Here is a 6,388-nt window from a genome sequence, read left to right on the forward strand (position 1 = left end):
TTAAAACAAAGTGTGTGTGATGTTTGCATGTGTGAGTATGGTGTGTGGTGTGCATGTGTGTGCCATAGCATTCACGTGGAGATCAGAAGACAACCTCAGGCATCAGTCCTTGCCTCCCACCTTGTTGGAGACAGGGTCTGGTTTTTGTTTGTTTATTTGTTTTTTTTTTTTTTTTTGGTTTTTCGAGGTAGGGTCTCACTCGGGCTCAGGCTGACCTGGAATTCACTGTATGGTCTCAGGATGGCCTTGAACTCTCCGTGATCCTCCTACCTCTGCCTTCCGAGTGCTGGGATTAAAGGTGTGCGCCCCCATGTCCAGCTTCCTATTTTTTTTTTAAACCTATGGGTAATGTGTTTATTTCACTTAAAGTCTTAAAAAATACTTTGCTTTGGCAGTTGTCACATAAAACGTCCTAATGTAGAAGAATGGATAACAAAGATGTGGTATATCTACACAATGGAATTCTATACAGCGGTAAGAAAAAATGACATAAAGAAATTTGAGGAAAAATGGTTGAACCTGGAACAGATCATTCTCAGCGAACTTACCCAATCACAGAAAAAAAATCGACACATAGTCTCACTCATCTGCAACACCTAACCTGAATTTGCCCAAGATGCCTTACATACCCAGCAAGTACCTCATGGACTAGACAATAAGATGGATGGGAGGGCGGGGAGGGAATCAAAGGGTGGAAAACAGTAATCCGGACCCAAACGGCAATGGTACCATAAAATTCTACTTCCTAAAAGACAGACCAAATGACTGAACCTTCACTAGTCCCTTACAGGAAACACATGAACCACAAGACACTGGAGAGAGTAGGATCAAGACTGACCTAAATCTCCTACATCTTCCCTCCCTCCCTCTCCCCCTCTCCCCTCTATCTCTCTCCTCTCTAACTCTTATATATTAGTTATCTTTTTCCTCAATTTCTTAGTGGACACTGACCTGTAACCCCCACATCCAGCTTGGGCCTACCATCCACAATGAGCTTTTGATCAAAGAAACCTACAAGGTTTCCCAAAACAATGACAGACTTCTGTCAGAGTAATTGATGACCCACCAAAGGCCAGTGGTAAGACCCTATTGCTGAAGACTCCATACGCAGCTGACACGTAAAATGGAATGACATGGCTGGAAGCCAGGAGAGAGTCAGTCCCCAGACAGTCAGCGTGTCTAGTGCCAGAAGGCGCTACATAGGCGACTGGGGGAAGTGACCAAGATCTGTCCAAGCAACACATTGTTTAACCTAAGTAGCAACAATTAACCGGATGTGATACCCATACAAGTGCAATAGTGGTACACAGCCATGGTGAGGAATCAATTGCTCTTGATTTGGCTAACTGATCCACTCAGTGGTACTAGACCCTTAGCTGGAGCTGGGAAACAAGTCAGAACCATACCCAAACACAAGCCCACTCTACAATATCAAGCTACCATCAATCACGGGGTATAAGAGGGCCTACACCTATCAAACTGTCTATCAAAAAAGTAAGTGTTATCTCAATTTTCTGGGTGCTAACTCACTCTCCGTTGGAGAATATGCTTCTCTTTTCCAGATAGATGCAGATCCTAAGAAGAGAGCTGCCCCAACATACCTCAGAAGGGGCCCAACTGAAACTAAGGACAACTGGCGAAATAAGCAAGGGTGATGTTTTCCTGCGAACTGGATACCAGCACAAAGGGGAAGGAGATCAATTCAGAGAAAAATCAACTCCTACCAAATCAGAGAGCCAGAGCCTCAGAGGCCCCCAACACCTCAGCACTGAAGCAGACCAAAAATGAACCCAACATGGCTCAGGGAAATCTTGCGGAAGAGGGGGCGGAAAGAATGTCAGAGTTACATGTTGGGTCATGATTTTCAGAGACATTTATCATACTAATAACTGGGGGCTAACTCCACAATGCACGACCCATTTTCAATAATAAGGAGGGTCTAATGGGAGGGGGTAGATCACAGATGAGCCTAAATAATGGTACCAAACTGCCTGTATTTACTGAAAAGAAAACTAATAAATTAAATTAAAAAAAAAAAAAAACGTCCTAATGTGTAAAAAAACAAAACAAGACAAAGAGCATGAAAAACCAGACCCAAAATGTTAAGATTTTATTTACAAAGCTTTTTGTTGTTCTACAGAAAGTAAAAATGTTGTCACAATCCCAGCGTAACTGGCAGCCACGGACGGTTGACTCACCAATCACAGCTATCCACACTACAGCAAGAGTCTTACACAGAAAACTAACAACGCTTACAATTTTGTTGGGGTGAAGTCCCCAAGCTTGGTGTGGATTACCAAAAGGGACTAAATGGAGGAAGGTGAAATGTCTTTGGCTCTTTGGGTGGGTGGGTGTCCTGGGGTTTGTATCACAGCTACCTTTTTATTTTTAAACAGCTACCAAATCCATGAGCAGTCCAACCAATACTGAATAGTTGTTTCTGCAGTTCATTTGCAGTTCTCCTTCATCATCTGTTTCTCTCTTTCTATTTTCATCTTTCCCACTCTCTTCCTCTTCTTCATCCTCATCCTCATCTTCATCAACTTCTCCATTATGTCCAAATTCTTCTTCCTCACCACTGACTTCATCTTCATCATCTTCTTCTACATCTTCGTCTTCATCTTCATCATCATCTTCATCAAACTCTTCCTCCTCACCATCTTCTTCCTCATCATCATCTTCATCTTCTCCTTCTTCATCCTCTTCATCCACACCATCCACCTCTGCATCAGAATCAGGGGCCTCCTGGTCCTCTTGGTCATAGCCATCCAGGTAGGTCAGCTGGGGCAGGAGCTTGAAGACACTCTCTCCATAGTCATTTATGTTAGTGACCTCACAGTTAAACCCATCCAGGCTTTTCAGACAATCCAACTTTTTTTTTTTTAATTTAATTTATTAGTTTTCTTTTCAGTGAATACAGGCAGGTTGGTACCATTATTTAGGCTCATCTGTGATCTACCCCCTCCCATTAGACCCTCCTTGTTAATGAAAATGGGTCGTGCATTGTGGAGTTAGCCCCCAGTTATTAGTATGATAAATGTCTCTGCAAATCATGACCCAACATGTAACTCTGACATTCTTTCCGCCCCCTCTTCCACAATCCAACTTTTTTAAAGGTTCCAAGGTGCTGATATCTTTCAGTGTATTTCCATTTAGGTTTAGTTGTGTGAGATTTGGAAGTTCTGCTAAAATGTCCACACCTCCAAAGATTCTATTGTCGCTGAGCTCAAGCTTTTTCAATTTAGGTAGCTTGGGTAGATTTGAAACTGACCTCAAATCTACACTCAATTTTTCCATCATTTGATTTGCAATTGTCCGAGACAAGCTCTCGAACAGCTTCCGAGCTTCGGTTCCTCAGCTCCAGGTGGGTCCTCTTCTTCATGTCCATGTTCCCCTCGTCCCCCCTCTTCAAACTTAACTTTCCGGGGTGGGGTGCAGAGTGGGGAGAGGTGTCCCAGCCTGCGCGGCGGGGGCCGTAGGAAGGGGCTGGGTCGTGGGGAGTCTGCCCACGGCGAGGGGCGGCACGGTCCGAGACCGGGCGGGCAGAAGCCTGCGGAGCCCCTGGAGCCCAGTTACTTGCGGGAGCGGAGAGAAACCATGGAAGGAAAAGGGGGCTGGAGCCGCCCCCGACAGGGTCTGTTTTTATATCGGTTTTTATTTTATATTAGTTATAACAAGATATTATCTTTTATCCCTTTACCCCAGCTCCTCTTGCCCTGGAGGCCCTCCTCCGTGGGGTTGTGGTATTCACTGTAGGGTCATGAAGGCATCGGTCAGTCCCTGTAGGGGACCATGCCTCCTAGTATTCCTACTCACTCTGTGACTCTTACAATCTTTCTCCCCTCTTCTACAATGTTCCTTGAGCCATAGCAGGCCTCTTGGCAGTCTAACTTGGTGGTGAGTTCCCTGTAGCCTCTGGATTTCTGTTTTGAAAGGTTTTGATTGGTCACCATGTTTGCCACCATCAGCCTGGGCCAGCTGTCAGGCTAGCAGTAAGAGCAGCGTTCATGTCATCAGTTCCCTTGCAGTTGCCCCTGGGCCCTGGCAGATGTGGTAGAGGTGGCACATCTCATGGAGGGCAGTCAGCTATTTCTTGTCTTATTGATGGATCTTGGTTCATCTCTGTTTTCTCTGCCATCTGTAAAATAAAGCAGATTCTCCAAAAAAAAAGTGAAATCAGCTTGAGTTAAGGGGGGGGGGGTATGGAAATTGGAGAGATTTTGATTTTTGGTTGCAAGCCCACTCTTCTTTTCCAGAGAGCAGTGGGGTCTTCTCTCTGGAGTCTATGAGTTTTCTGACAATGGGATTCTGACTGAGTTATCTGCCACTGGCCACTGAGTGGGCCTCCTATCTAGTCAGAGAAGGGTTGGTTACCTGCAGAAGCATGTCACTATTGCACAAGTGTGCACTTTTTTTTTTTTTTTTTTTTTGAGGTAGGGTCTCACTCAGGCCCAGGCTGACCTGGAATTCACTATGTATTCTCGAACTCTTGGCAATCCTCCTACCTCTGCCTCCTCAGTGTTGGGATTAAAGGCGTGTGCCACCATGCCCAGCTGACAAGTGTGTACTTCTTGACCAGCTGGTTGATTTTGTAGTCTGTCTGGTCTCCCACTTCATTCATACTGTTGGTGACCATTTTCCCCCAGTGGCTCCCATAGGGCTTTCCAGCACTATGAGGGCTAGCCAGGTGGAAGCTGGTTTCCCTTTTGGTTCCTCTATGGTATTCCAGTATCCTGTGACCACAGCCAGTGGTGTCTTCAGCAATAGGGTCTTACCTTTTAGTTCTGGCAGGTAATCAAGTGTTTTGCTAATGGTCTGCATTGTTTTGGGGACCTCATGGGTCTTCCTGTCTAACAGCTCAATGTAGGGGTCAACCCAATTGTGAGCCTGGGGATTTATTGGACAGAACCAATGATTTTAAAGTTAAGCTTTTTCCACCTTCTGTCTGGATTGTCCCCCTCTCCCTTTATTTGTGGTTATATCTTGTAGAATGCTAGCCAGAATGAGGGTTTCTATGGAGCTGATTCATGTTGTCTTAACTTTTGTGTAATTCACTCCCTACCGTCCCTACCCCCTGACCTTTTGTCCTTCCCCTAACCTGTCAGTTAACTCCTCCTCTCACCTCTCCTATTTCTTCTCTTTTCTGGTCTCATTCCAGTTTTATATTTCTGGTGCTTATTACTACTTGTCTTCACCTCTAATTGAGCCCAGTTAGGAATTTCATATGAGAGAGTACATGTGGAGCTTGTCTTCTGTGCCTGTGTGACCTAGCTTAGAATGATTTTTTCTAACACCATCCATTTTTGTTTTTCTGCAAATTTTATTATTTCATTTTTCCTTACTGCTGAGTAGAATTCCATTGTGTATATGCACCACACCTTCATTATCCAATCATCAGTTGATGGGCAGCTGGGCTGATTCACATTTCTAGTTATTGTGAATACAGCAACAACACACATAGTTGAGAAAGTACCTTTATAGGAAAAAAGAGTCTTCAGGGCCTATGCCCAGCAGTGGTAGACCTGGATCAAATGGTAGATTTATTTTCATCTTTTTCAGGAATCCTCACACTAATTTCCACAGTGGTTGTACCAGTTTTCACTCCCACCAGTGATGGGTAAGGGTTCCTCTTTCCCCACAGCCTCACCAGCATTTGTTGTTACTCGATTTTGTGATGAAGGCCATCCTGACTGGGGTGAGATGAATTCTCTGAGTTGCTTTAATTTGCATTTCTCTGATAACTAAAGATGTTGAACATCTCCTTCAGTGTGTAATACCATTTGTATTTCTTCCTTTGAGCATTCCCTGTTCAATGTTCTACCCCACTTTTTTCATTTGGTTGTTTGAGCTTTTTTTAATTGTTTAATTTTCCAAGTTCTTCATAGATTCTACATATTAGAACTTTGTTGGAGGTATAGATGGTGAAGATTTTCTCCCATGCTGTGGGACGTCTAAGGACTCTGTTGATGGTTTGCTTGTCTGTACAGTAGCTTTTCAGTTTCATGAGATCCCAGTGGTTGAGTGTTGATCTAATTTCCTGTGCTACTGGGGTCTTATTCAGGAAGTCTTTCCCTATGCCTACATTGTGGAGTGTTCTTCCTGCTTTTTCTTCCAATTATTTTAGAGTTTCAGGTCTTATATTGAGGTCCTTAATACATTTAGAGTTGATTTTTGTGCAGGATGAGAGAAGTGGGTCTAATTGCATTTTACATGTGGTTGTACAATTTCTCTAGCACCATTTGTTGAAGATGTATTGTATTTTTGGCCCCTTTGTCAAAGGTCAGGCATCTGCAGTTGCTTGGATTTAGAGATGGGTCTTCTATTCTATTCCATTCATCTCTGTGTCTGTTTTTGTGTCAGTACCATGCTGTTTTAGTTATTATGGCTT

The 6,388-nt window shown here is 43.8% G+C and overlaps 1 pseudogene; it reads right to left on the reverse strand.

Annotated features, from left to right (window-relative positions):
• Positions 1-2,388: 2,388 nt before the first annotated feature.
• Positions 2,389-3,417, reverse strand: LOC123459418 (annotated as a pseudogene).
• Between the last annotated feature and the right edge of the window lie 2,971 nt (positions 3,418-6,388).

Source organism: Jaculus jaculus, chromosome 3 (genome assembly GCF_020740685.1).
Source record: "Jaculus jaculus isolate mJacJac1 chromosome 3, mJacJac1.mat.Y.cur, whole genome shotgun sequence".
NCBI lineage: Eukaryota > Metazoa > Chordata > Mammalia > Rodentia > Dipodidae > Jaculus > Jaculus jaculus.